Below are 12248 nucleotides of genomic sequence, written 5' to 3'. Positions count from 1 at the left end.
GAAAACTTGCACATAATTCAGTAAACAGAGTTTTAATGAATGAAGTTTGTATTAAGTGCTGAGAATATATTTAAAAATAGAAGTAATCATTGTTTTTGTCATCTTTATAGTAGTAGTAGCAATAGTAGTTGTATTACAGTTAAAAATAGTAATATGGCCTTGAAAAGCAGTTAGAGTCATACTGACTGACTTTGAATCTTTCTCTGCCACTTACTACCTGTGTAACCTTGGACAAGTTAACTAACTTCTCTGTCCTTCAGTTTCCTCAACTTTAGAAGAGTGATAATCAAGTCTTCATTCCTTATCCAAATCCTGAGGCTGAATACATTTTGGAATTCAGAATTTTCCTTATTTTAGAAAAGCAATGTGGTACATATACCATATATTCTATAACAATCACAGTAGTGTCTTAGGCAGCTGCCATAATTTAACACATTAATATTTTTGCAGTAAAACATATTAATCATAAGTGGAATAACTAGACTATGAGTGGGTTTATATCAGTAAAGATCAGATTTTACTACGCAAACTCTGAAAACTTAGTTTTCAGAGCTGATCTTTGGGAACTTAAATGCACAGAGAACCATAGAACTCTAAAAATGGGAAGAATCCTAGTGGTCTTTTTTTTACAACTTCTCCAATTTTAATGATGAGGAAACCTAAGACACAGAGATATCAGACAACCTCCCTAAGATCACATAGCTAGTTTCTTATAGTGTTGGAGACTGACTTTCAGTTTAGTGTCCTTTTTGCCACACCATATTATAAAAAAAAATAGAAAATAATTTTATTTCAGGCTTGAAAATTAGAACTAATGGATTGTTCACGTGATTCTTTCCAATCTTGAAATTCTAAAATGTGGACTGACTTTCTCATGATCAGTGGATAATTTTTTTGATTACCAAAAAATATGTTTCTTAGTAGATGGTGATAATGAGAAGAAGAAATGCCCTTGCATCAGTACTTACAAGACAGTGAAGAAGACATCTACAGAAAAGGTGAGTAACAAATAGAAGTTAGCATGTGAATTTTCCCAATGGATAATAAATGCTATATTATTGATTTCGTATAGAGAATATTACGATAACCTAATAGGGACGCTAGAGTTGGTGAATTGAAATATCTGTAAAATTCTATGGATAAACCCCTTTTTCAAAATGGTAAAAGAGCTTCCAGTCTTTTTGCTCATTATCTCATATAGCAAATGATATTCTGAAAAATGTGCAGAGTTGACTGACATTTACTTTATCTATTGAGAATCAAGTCATTATTAGTGGTAAACATATCAAGTACTAGATAATCTGCATTCAGTGAAAATACTAAAATTGCCTATGTGGGCAGTTAGAGTATGTTTTTGTAAAGATAAAAGTGCATCTCGATTTACTTATAAAAATTTCAGAACCCCTCATTTTACAGAGAAAGATTTTTTTTTTTTCTTTGCGGTACACGGGCCTCTGACTGTTGGGGCCTCTCCCGTTGCAGAGCACAGGCTCTGGACGCGCAGGCTCAGCAGCCATGGTTCACGGGCCTAGCCGCTCCGCGGCATGTGAGATCTTCCCAGACCAGGGCGTGAACCCGTGTCCCCTGCAACGGCAGGCGGACTCTCAACCACTGCACCACCAGGGAAGCCCACAGAGAAAGATTTTAAAGTTAAACCTGAAATCGCATTTATTGGCACGAACATGGAGTTATAACCTCTTAATTAATTAGTAGTGGCAGTCACAGGACAATTGAAACACTAATGCCACACAGACTGCAGAAATATTTTTCTCTTAGATTCCTTAGAAGCAGATAATTCTCTGAAGACAGTACCACATAGTGATGGGAGGTGTCTGAAGCAGCTGTTCAGAGAAGGTGTTGGTAGAAAGAAAGGGCAGTAGAGTTCCAGAATGACATTGCAATTAAAAAAGAAAAATGGATGCAATTCTGCCTTACAAGTACATTTTTTTTCCTTTTGAAATAATCCATGAGACTTGCCAAAGGCTTCCTGGCATGAGCAGTATGTATATTTGCTTGCATGGAAGGCTGGTTTCTTTTTTTTTTTTTTTAAGGCTGGTTTCTTGAACACAGAATTTCTCATTTTTATAAGTGTAACTGAAGACATAGTTTCAGTCTCCCTGATGAGCTACAGGAACCTAAAACTGTAGGACAGGTAAAGACTCATCTATACGCGATTTTGCTCATGCTGTACATCTAATCTAAGTTTAATTGTTATCTTTTATTGATAGAATTGTATTTTATTATACAAAAATCCAGAAAAGCATACATTGAAGGTTATCATTGTCTGCATTTTGTTGTACCTTCCAGATTTTTCTACTCATATATTTGTGATTTTTAAATAACAAACCTTTATTATACCAAGCAAAGTTTTGAAGCTTCTTTTTCATTCAAAATAATAATGTGAATAGTTTTCTATGTCAGTATATATTTTTATGCATGATTTAATGGCTGAAAAAAATAAAATGTTTTCTAGAGCCAGCCATGTACTAAGCATTTTAAATTATCTTTTCAAAATTTAATCCTCATAACAACCTTAAAAGGTCAGTATTCTTATGATCCTCATTATACAGTTAAAGAAATCAAAGTCTAGCTTAAGTAATATATCCAAGTACAGATATCTAGAAAGTAAGAGAAACAAGGTACCTGGGCACTCTAACTCCAAGAGTTTATGCCCTGAATCATATCACTCAGTTTTTCCTTTGCATGCACAATCTGCAATATATTTAATGCTTCTCTAACTGTTAGACCTCTAAATCGTTTCCTTTTTTTCTTCTTTTCTTCTTTCTCTCTCTTCCTCCTCCCCTTCCCTCCTTTCTTCCTATTATAAACAGCTCTTTGATGAGCATCTGTGTAGCAAAATCTTAGGTACACGACCTCAAAGTTCAAATGTGAGTAACAACTGGTTCACAAATATCTGGGATCCATTGTCCTCCAAATTCTTACCCTCATGGGCTATGTCACTTCATGGACAAGTGACAGAAGACTCAACTCAGAAGTCTGGCTGAGTTCTCCATGAGTTTTCTTGCCCATCTGGAGAAACTTGAGTGTTGAAGTGCTCTGGCAGAAGCACAGAGCACACAGCTCGCATCAGCCTGGGTCCCTGAGTGATGACACAGCTCAGCATACCTAACTCCCACTGATCTGTTTTGAACCTGAAACTTGAACTACAGAACAAAAATATCTTTAAGTCTCTGAGTTATTAGGTTTAAACTGTTACCACACATAATAGGAATTAGGCAATATGTAGCAAAAATTATATCCATTTGCCTTCTGACTCAGCAATCCTATTTCAAGGAATCTTCCCCAGTCATGCTGGCCAAAAAGAGAAATAATGTATGCACAAGGCTATTAACTGCAGAGGAAATGACTTCTGAATATTTTTGAACAAGCACACATCAAGAACACTTACTTCATCTTTTACTTTTGCTTTTTAGGGATTGCTCTGTCCTCTACTTGAAAAATGAAAATACTATCTACTGAATTCAAGTTATGTTCTTGTTGACATTTGTGTTTATGCTTGCCTGTTTGCTCATTCTTGCATACATGCATGCATCTTCCTGATTCTGAGGGAGGTCAGAGCAGTTTCCTAAAGTTCATACATGGATGTTGAGATAGCCTCAAGGTGAGGTGCATAAGAAGTAGATCAGATCCTGAATTATCTGTGGGAAAAGAAGGTTTTATCATTAGGAACCTTGGAGTGCAGGATAATTTGAAGATAAAAGGGGAGGGAAAAGCATTTGTCCAAAGTCCTTTCATGTGAATGCTTAGTTTCAAGCAAAGGGAGATGTTTGAAGCAACTTAAAACACTTAACTGAGGGGCCTTAAAATGCTTAAGAGGACACTAGAGATTGTGGAGGACTGTAAATTTTGGTTGTTAACACAAAGTAAGATCTCTTTATTTTTACATATACAGCATATAGTATTTTAATTTACTCAAGGAATTTAGCTTCATTTGCATTTGAGAGAGTGCAATTTTGCAAGATTTTTTCTTGGGTAAATATTCGGTGCAAGTGCATTTCTTGAGAACCTTCTGAAAGATAAAGTGCTTTTCATGTTTCTCTCAAGGTCTCAATAAACGGAGCATCTGAAGAAATGGGAATCTATAATGACACCCACCTCCTAGCACTCGTGTGTGTGTGTGAACATTTTTCAGTGAACTACTGCTTTCAGGAGCCATTTCCACGTGAGCGGCCACACCTGGGCCTCATACTGCATTCAGAAAGGGACCCGTGACTGGCACACTGAACTGGAAACGTCGCCAGTGTGATGAGAATGCCTAATGTCCCCAGAGCGGCCATGCGGCAGAAGCAGCACTGACAAATCAAAACGTTACTCTGCTGAGCACAGCGACATGGAAATGTTTGAAGAGGGAATCTCTGTCTTACGCAGTTAGTGGCTGGGGCATGAGTGCAATGCAGAAGGAGCCTGCAGCGCGGAGCCAAGGCCGTGCCACACCCTGTGCCTGTACTGCTGTCCATCTTTTCCTGGGCAAAGCTGGTAGCTGAAATGGTAACCATAGGGCAATAATCAAAATGCAGAATGTAAACAGTAAGGCTGCTACCACACGTTTGTAATAAATTATCCAATGCTGGTCACAGAAAGTGTTGTATAAATGGGGATGAATGAAAGAAGGAAACTGCCACCCCAGAAACGGCTGCAGGAGGGCAATCTGCAGACTGCAGAAGAGAAGCTTAATCGGTGGAGGACACTTGGGTCATTTAATCACGTGGGAGTCAGCAGAGATAGAAAGGTGTTGGGAAAAGCTGTGTTTCTCTGCCTCTGCCACGTTTCTGGACAGTCTAATGATTTGCATGCAGAGAAGGAAGCCACCAGGTTACTGCAGGTCGACTGTGGGTCCTGGACCATTCCCAGGTTTGAAGCGCAGCAAATTGGAGTGTCATCCAGTGATGAGGAAATTAGAAAGGAGGAATTAGTAATGAGCATCATTTTGGACATGTACGTTTTAAACTTATTAGGGGACATTCCAATCCAGAGAGGTGTGTTAAAGGGATAGGATCAAAGAGAGGGGGAGAGATCTGAGCTGGAAGTGGCTCAAGTGAGCTCCTTAGGACTTAGAACTAGAGTTCAGGCTGGTTCCCGAACATAAAGAAGCAATGGTTTCCCAAAGGAAGAGAGTCAGGGAAAGGAAGGAAATACAGACGGGGAGATTTCTGAGAGAGGGGAGGGGCAGTGTATTTACAGGAGTGAAAAGGGCTGGAGGTAGAGGCTGTATAGCTTCACAGTCAGGGGACAGGCTTTGCAGAGTGACAATCTGGAGTCAAATCTTCTCATTCTCACCAAGCCTCAGTTTCCTCATTTGCCAATTGGACAGTAATAATGGCTCCTTCACAGAGTTTGGGAAAAGAAATTGAGAAAATATATAAAAAACACTTAGCACAGTGCCTAGAATATAGTAATCCCTCAATAAATAGTAGTTGTTTATGTATTAAAACATAAAAAATAGAAATAAAAAATAGAAGCTTATGGCATTATTTTAGAATGTAGAAGGGAGATTAAGTGTGAAAAGGAGAATTCTGGATAAGGATAAATCCATGGTTGAAGGCACAGGAATACATCAATGGGCTTTGGAAGGAGCAGAGGAATTTTTATATATACATTCTATAGTTCTTTATATTTATGAATCTTATAACCTCTTGAAAACATTCTGTCTTCTATCAAAGGGAGAAATATTTTTATATGCCTTTTCTATATCCACGTATTCAACCAAGATTAACTGGAGAGATTAAGTTTTCTTAATCTGCACACTGCACATTTTCCATTTCCAATGATATCTAGATTGCTTCAAGATTGAGGAAGAGGAGTGTTGGAGTAGCTACATTGCAGCAATATTCCCTGGAAAATTGCTTTTTCATGCACATGGGTGGACCCTGAGCCCTATTCTGTTCTTTAATCAGCCCTAGAATGAAGTCTTTCACCCACACAGTGCCACTCACTCATGCTCAGGAATGTCCCCCAACACTTCTGCACAGATGATGCCCCTTTCTTGGTTTATGTGGGCTACTCTGATTCATGATTTATTTGGGGTTTCTGTCCCCTACTGGAAGAAAATATTAGAGCTGTTGTGTAAAAAAATGGGTTTGAATGATGGATCTACAGTTTGTTAGCTTTGTTATGTTAATTAAACAAGGAGGCCATTAAACTGAGGTGGCTTTACTGTGTTAGCAGCCTGTGTATGCAAACCCAAACCTAAGTCTATAATGCCTCAAGTTTATGAGAAACCCAGGAACAACCAATTACAGACAACCAATGAGGCTTTCCCAAATAAGAGAACCACTTAAACTATAGTTAGCCAAATAATTTCCTTGCTTTGTTTCTGCCTTTTCTCTTTAAAAATCTTTCCCTGAGCTCCTCAGCTGAGTGCCCTGAACCACTTCTGGTTTGGTGCTGCCCAATTTGAATCAATTTATGCCCAAATAAACTCTTAAAAATTTTAATATGCCTCAGCTTATCTTTTAACAGCTTTATGACCTAAACTTTCACTTTCCCACTCTAATATAGGCATAATTCACAGAATTATAAAAATAAAATTAGTGTACATAAGGCTCTTTATAAATTATAATATATCATACAAGTATGATGGTGTTATTAACATTTTTCTCTTTAATAAGTTAATTCTTTCTTACTCTCTCTCTACACTCTTGTAGCTACTGAAGAAATGGCAGCATCTAGCAATCAAGTGCATTACCAAATTCATATTGAACAGCCACTAATTCCCAAGATCATGAACCTGTCTTGAATTCTTCTAGAGGAGAAAATTTTGTATGGCTGAGACTATGAACAGAAACTTTCCTCCCCAAACACACACTTACATTTACCCAACACATTTTGTTAGACTAGGAGTCAAATAAAGTCTATTCAATAACCAAGTGTTGAAAGTTAAAAAGAGGGGACAGAGAGAGATAATAAAGTCTGTGGTATTCCTTCCTCACCAACAACCAATTCTCCAATTCTTTGATACCAACTGGATGTCCAATGATTCAATCTTGACACTATCTAAATGAAACTAGTGTCAGATCCCATGAGTTAAAGAGCTCAGTCCAACAGGACTGCCCCTACTTCAATTGCCAGCTGCAGATGGGTTTCCCAGTCTACCCACTCTTCTGTCCAACAAACTACAAGTTTAGGGGGTGTGTGTCCTATGACTCCCCTCTCAGGTTTGATAATTTGCTAGAATAACTCAGAGAACCTAATTTGAAGTAATCCCTTTTCCTTTTTATGTTCTGTTTTTAAAAACCTTTTTCTTTATGTAGCCCTTTGGAGCTCCCATCTACCTGCTAAACAGGATGCTTGTCCAATCATGAATCATTCAATAAAGTCAGTTAGATCTTTAAAATTTATTTGGTTGGTCTTTGTTTCTTAACACCGATTTATTATAAAGAATACAACTCAAGAATAGCCAAGTGGAAGAGATAAATAGAGCAGGGCATGGAATGGCGGGCACGTGACTTCTATGCGCTCTCAGGGCGCACCACCTTCCCAGCACCTCCATGTGTTCAGCAACCCAGGAACTTCCCAAACCTCATGGTTTAGGGATTTTTACGGAGGTTTCATTATGTAGGCATGATTATTAAATCACTGGCCATTGGTAATTGAACTCAATCTCCAGCTCTTCTCCTTTCCTTGGAGGTCAGACGATGGGGTGGAAAGTTCTAACCCTCTAATCATGGCTTGGTCTTTCTGGTTACTAGCCCCACCCTGAAGCAATCTAGGGGCCCCAGCCCAGAGTCATCTCATTGCCTTACAAAAGACACTCCTCACTCAGGAAATTCCAACAGTTTTAGAAGCTCTATGCCAGGAACCAGGGACAAAAACCAGATGTTTATATTTCATTGTATCACACCATCAAACCCGCAGCTTCTCTTTCCCTGATACAGAGGCTTCTTGGCTAGGCTATTCAATTCAATCTGTTCTTTCAGACTTCATTGTCTGAACAAAGACCATATATATTTCTATTATACCATACAAGGTTATAAGACTTCTACCAATAGATTGTTCAGAAGGGCAATTTCTTATTGAGTTTACCCTGAAAATCTTGTCTTTCTGCCTCTTCAGTGCAGTAGATGTGGTTGGTCCTAGTCAAAGTCTAGACAAGCTATGTATTAATTTACAGAAGAAAGTTTTCTTTTTCCGTGATATGAATGCACATGTCTTCCATCCTGATATCATCTTATAATGTCAGAATACATAGAGAGCCAAAATAACAATCAAAAGATTGCTTTGAGAGCGAGAAACTGGAGCAAAAGAAATGGATAGACTTAAGGGCTATTTTCCTGGTTCTGGTGATTTCCGGAGAATCACCTCTGCTCCATTATGGAGTGCATTTCCCCAGTGAATGAAATATTCATGTATCCAGGATTTATTTTCTCTCTTTCTAGGTAGTACTGAATAAACACTGCCAGCATCAGCCTTTTGTACTTTATTCTTCTATGCTGACCAGCCACACCTTCTGTTCTTATGCTTTTTGTCCAAACAGGGTAATTTATAACTTGTGTTGCTATAATTAAGAAATTACAGACTGTCGACTGAAAAAAATGCACAACCTAAAAGTTGAAAATTATGTTTTGTTCGGTGGCTTTATTGAGGACTAAAGCCTGAGATGGCAGCTTCTCAGATAGCTCTGAGGGACTGTTCCAAAGAGGTAAGGGAGGAACCAGGGATATATATAGGAGTTTTTGTTAAAAAAAAAAAAAAAAAGAACACAAACATGTAGTCGAACATCAAAAGATTACTGCTAATCACAAAAATCAGATATCTCAAGTTAATGATTTTAGTGCCTGTCTATGTAGGGGAAGGTGCGAGAGTCTGGGCTCAATGAAATCATTCCTTTGGTATGCATCTTAACTACCTAGTGCCAGTATCCTGTTTTTCTCCTTCCTGTATTTCTCTCAGGGTGCACCATTGGGGTGGGGGGCAGCTGCAGTGGCTGATGGCTTGATGGCAGGCAACAGTCTTTGTCCACAAATCTTATTTCTAATACTGTTTTCCTGAGATTTCATCCTACCCACCTTGGACTCTTGAGTGTTCCTAACTCTTAAACTATAGATTTAAACACAGTCTCATGGAGTTGCCCTTCAGTTGTCTCACCATATCTTCTAGTTGTGGGTTCACAGTGCTTCATGCATTTCCAAGTTAATAATAATAGACATTGCTTATTGAGGGTCTCCCATACGCCTGTGTTTCAGTTAGACTCTTTCAGCCTCAAGGAATAGAGATACACAGATTAGCTCAAGAAAGGAAGGATGAGATGAGAAGGACCACTGTAGATAAGGGGTGAGAGGGCTGCTTGGGAGCCAAGGATGGAAACCAAACTTTGACACAGTCTCAGAAAGAGGATGCTCTAAGTAGCTCTGTAGCAAAATACTGAGAATCTTCTCTCAAGTATTCCACCATTAAAGAAACTCAAATACTTTCAAATGTTTTTTCTAGTCTCCTCTTGCTGGCCTCTTTGGCTTGTATTTCATGTATTGTTTCCTTTGATCATAGCTTGTGGTATTCATAATTTAATTTTGTCATGTTCCCTCATTATCTGGACTATATCTCGTTATCTCTCCCAATTCTGTTATTCCACTGCTGACAGTTAAATCTCTTGGTATTTTCCAAATTAAAATTTCCAAAAGCAAGTACTTGATTGGTTCAAACCATCTTTCTTAGGCATTCTTCTTTTACATCAAGTTAATTTCTGGGTGCTTTGAGTCAGATGCTTGCTCACAATCCCGGGAGCCTCAGCTGATGAGGATATTGCTATAAGGTATGTATATCTTGGCTGCTGAAGACCAATTCATCTACAGGGACAATGAAAAGAACCATCTTCCTTGGCAAAGCAGGAGCCATGGTCAGCCAACTTACTTAACTATCTTGATAAGGAAGTTGCATACATTAGCTCACTTAATCCTCCCAACAAACATCTATGGGGTAGATATTATTATCCTCACTTTGCAGAAAGCCCCAAATCATGCAGCTTGTAAGCGGCAGAAAAAAGTACTCCCATAGAGATTATCATGCTTTAAATGTCCCCAAAGCCCATAGTTTAATAGCTCAAGTATTTTTTGAGGATAAAGGTCGGTATCATCTAAGAGTAGAAACAAGGTGTTCCCATGGCCTTTGAACACACAGTAAAAGTGCATTCTATAACAAAAGTTAACATTTTCTAAGTGCTTTCTATGGACCAGGTTATTGTTCCTAGTGTTATAAACAGATTATTTCCTTGAATCCCTAATAACCGTATGACATAGATGGAATTATCATCCTCATTTTATGGCTGAAAACTGATACACAAAAGAAAACAAGTTCAGATGAAGAAAGTGACCCATTGTTAATGACACCTGTGACTCCAATCCAGGTTGATTAAATTCAAACACTTATTAGAGGCAATAGTGAATGAGAAGGACTTCTCAAAGTGTGCCCCTTTTCCACTGAAGGCAGGGCAGTGGTAATGTTTTTTATTAAGGGAAGGATTACGTATTAGCGATAACTTCACGGTTATAAAAACTGAGCTAAATAGAATCACACAAAAAGTCTGAAAACCACTTTTTCTGTATATATTCTCCTCCACCCTTTCTTCTCCCTGTATCCAAAAGCCACCCTCCCCCAAAGGGTAGCTAATTATTTTTCTGAGAAGGTTTTAATGTACTTTCATATGTTTCAGGGCCTGCTTCTGAAATGATAAGAAAAGTCTGATACCCAGGGGGCACAGATACTGACCACGAATCAGGAAGAGGACATGACTTGCATAAGAGTGATGACAGCTGCTGGAGAGCAGAACCTGCTTGAAACTTTGGTGGAAAGGGATTTCCATTCTCTCACTGTCCATCACATTCCCTGTAAGATTCATCCAATGTCATCTGTGATCAGAAATGACAGTCAGTCAGTTCAGTCTTTATTGATCATCAACAGGTTGCTTACTAATGACTAGGTACTGAAAGAGAAAGACAAATGACCCCAAATCTGAAAAAGACATATTTCATCCCAGAAAATCCAGCAGATAATGGGAAAAAGTTATCCTGTCACAGAAAGGAGAAAGAGAAAGGCTATGCTAAATAGTCTCTCCTTCCTCTGGCTCCCAGTGCTTTGCTGTGCCTCTAACTTAATTCTTGTTACTGGCTGTCTTAGTGCTTAGTTGCTCATGTGCATATCTGTCACCCTCACTAGACTGTGAGCTCCTTAAGACCAATGTCCATGTGCCTAGGTCAGAGCAGATATTCAATTAATATTTTCTGAATGGAATTTTTAGTATTTTCTCTTGATATAGAGGAAGCAAAATCAGGATATAGAGAACAGTCTTACCCATGATTGTTCGAAAAGTCAATGAAACTCCAGTCTGCTTGCAATAAAATATCCTACACTTCCCAGTTTGGGAAGTCTTTATCTCACCCTGAGGAGCTGAGTTCTAAGGCATCCGCATTGCTGGGCTCTTTCTTAGTTCCTCCCTCCTGACTTCTCCTTTTCCAGAGTGTGACAGTAAAATATGAGCAATGTGGGGACAACTTTCCTGGGTTTCCTTTCTCCATTTCACACATTTCATATAGGAGGCCATCCGCTGGTGGGGAGGTAATGACTTCTGCCTTAGACACTTTTTCTATGTTTCTTATGGATCTGAATATGACCTGTGGCAGGAAGGGAGAAGGAATGAAATGAAGCCAGTTATTGTTCCAATTTTTTTTGCTGATTTTAAACTTGCATAGGTTTTACTTCATCTTCCACTTCTTTTCCCCATCCTCCTTTCACAATCTTTCCCATTTCTAAAATGCAATGAAACAGGTGTCAAAGAGAAGGTGGTCATGGGTGGGGTCAACGTTGGTAGCATTTTAGATGTTTCTCGTACGAATAGCAATGGGAGAGTTTATCTAGTCTAATAACCTCATTTTGCATATAAGACTGCCAAAGGTCAGTGTTCAAATGACTTGCCCAAGATTATTCTCATGGTGAGAATAGGTTGGAGAGAAGAAAATAAAACCATTGTCTTTTGTTCTCAGTTCGGTGCCTTGTTGCTATGGAACACTTTGTTGCGGAAAATAAAATGAGTGGTAGATATATCAGTTTTATTGCCACTTCAGATCTACCACAGAGCTTTGGCCAAACAGAGGTTAATAATACTTTACTTGTATAAAGGCAATATCCCTTGTTCATCTGGAGTTTTAGCAAAGATTTATTTGCCATAATGTGGGGTGGGGAACATTTTACTTGTCAGTATTTTAACGAGTTGAACACAGCAGGATTAATTTTCTTGC

The sequence above is a fragment of the Lagenorhynchus albirostris genome, chromosome 2 (genome assembly GCF_949774975.1).
Source record: "Lagenorhynchus albirostris chromosome 2, mLagAlb1.1, whole genome shotgun sequence".
Taxonomy (NCBI): Eukaryota; Metazoa; Chordata; class Mammalia; order Artiodactyla; family Delphinidae; genus Lagenorhynchus; species Lagenorhynchus albirostris.
Note: the sequence above shows the minus strand (reverse complement) of the source record.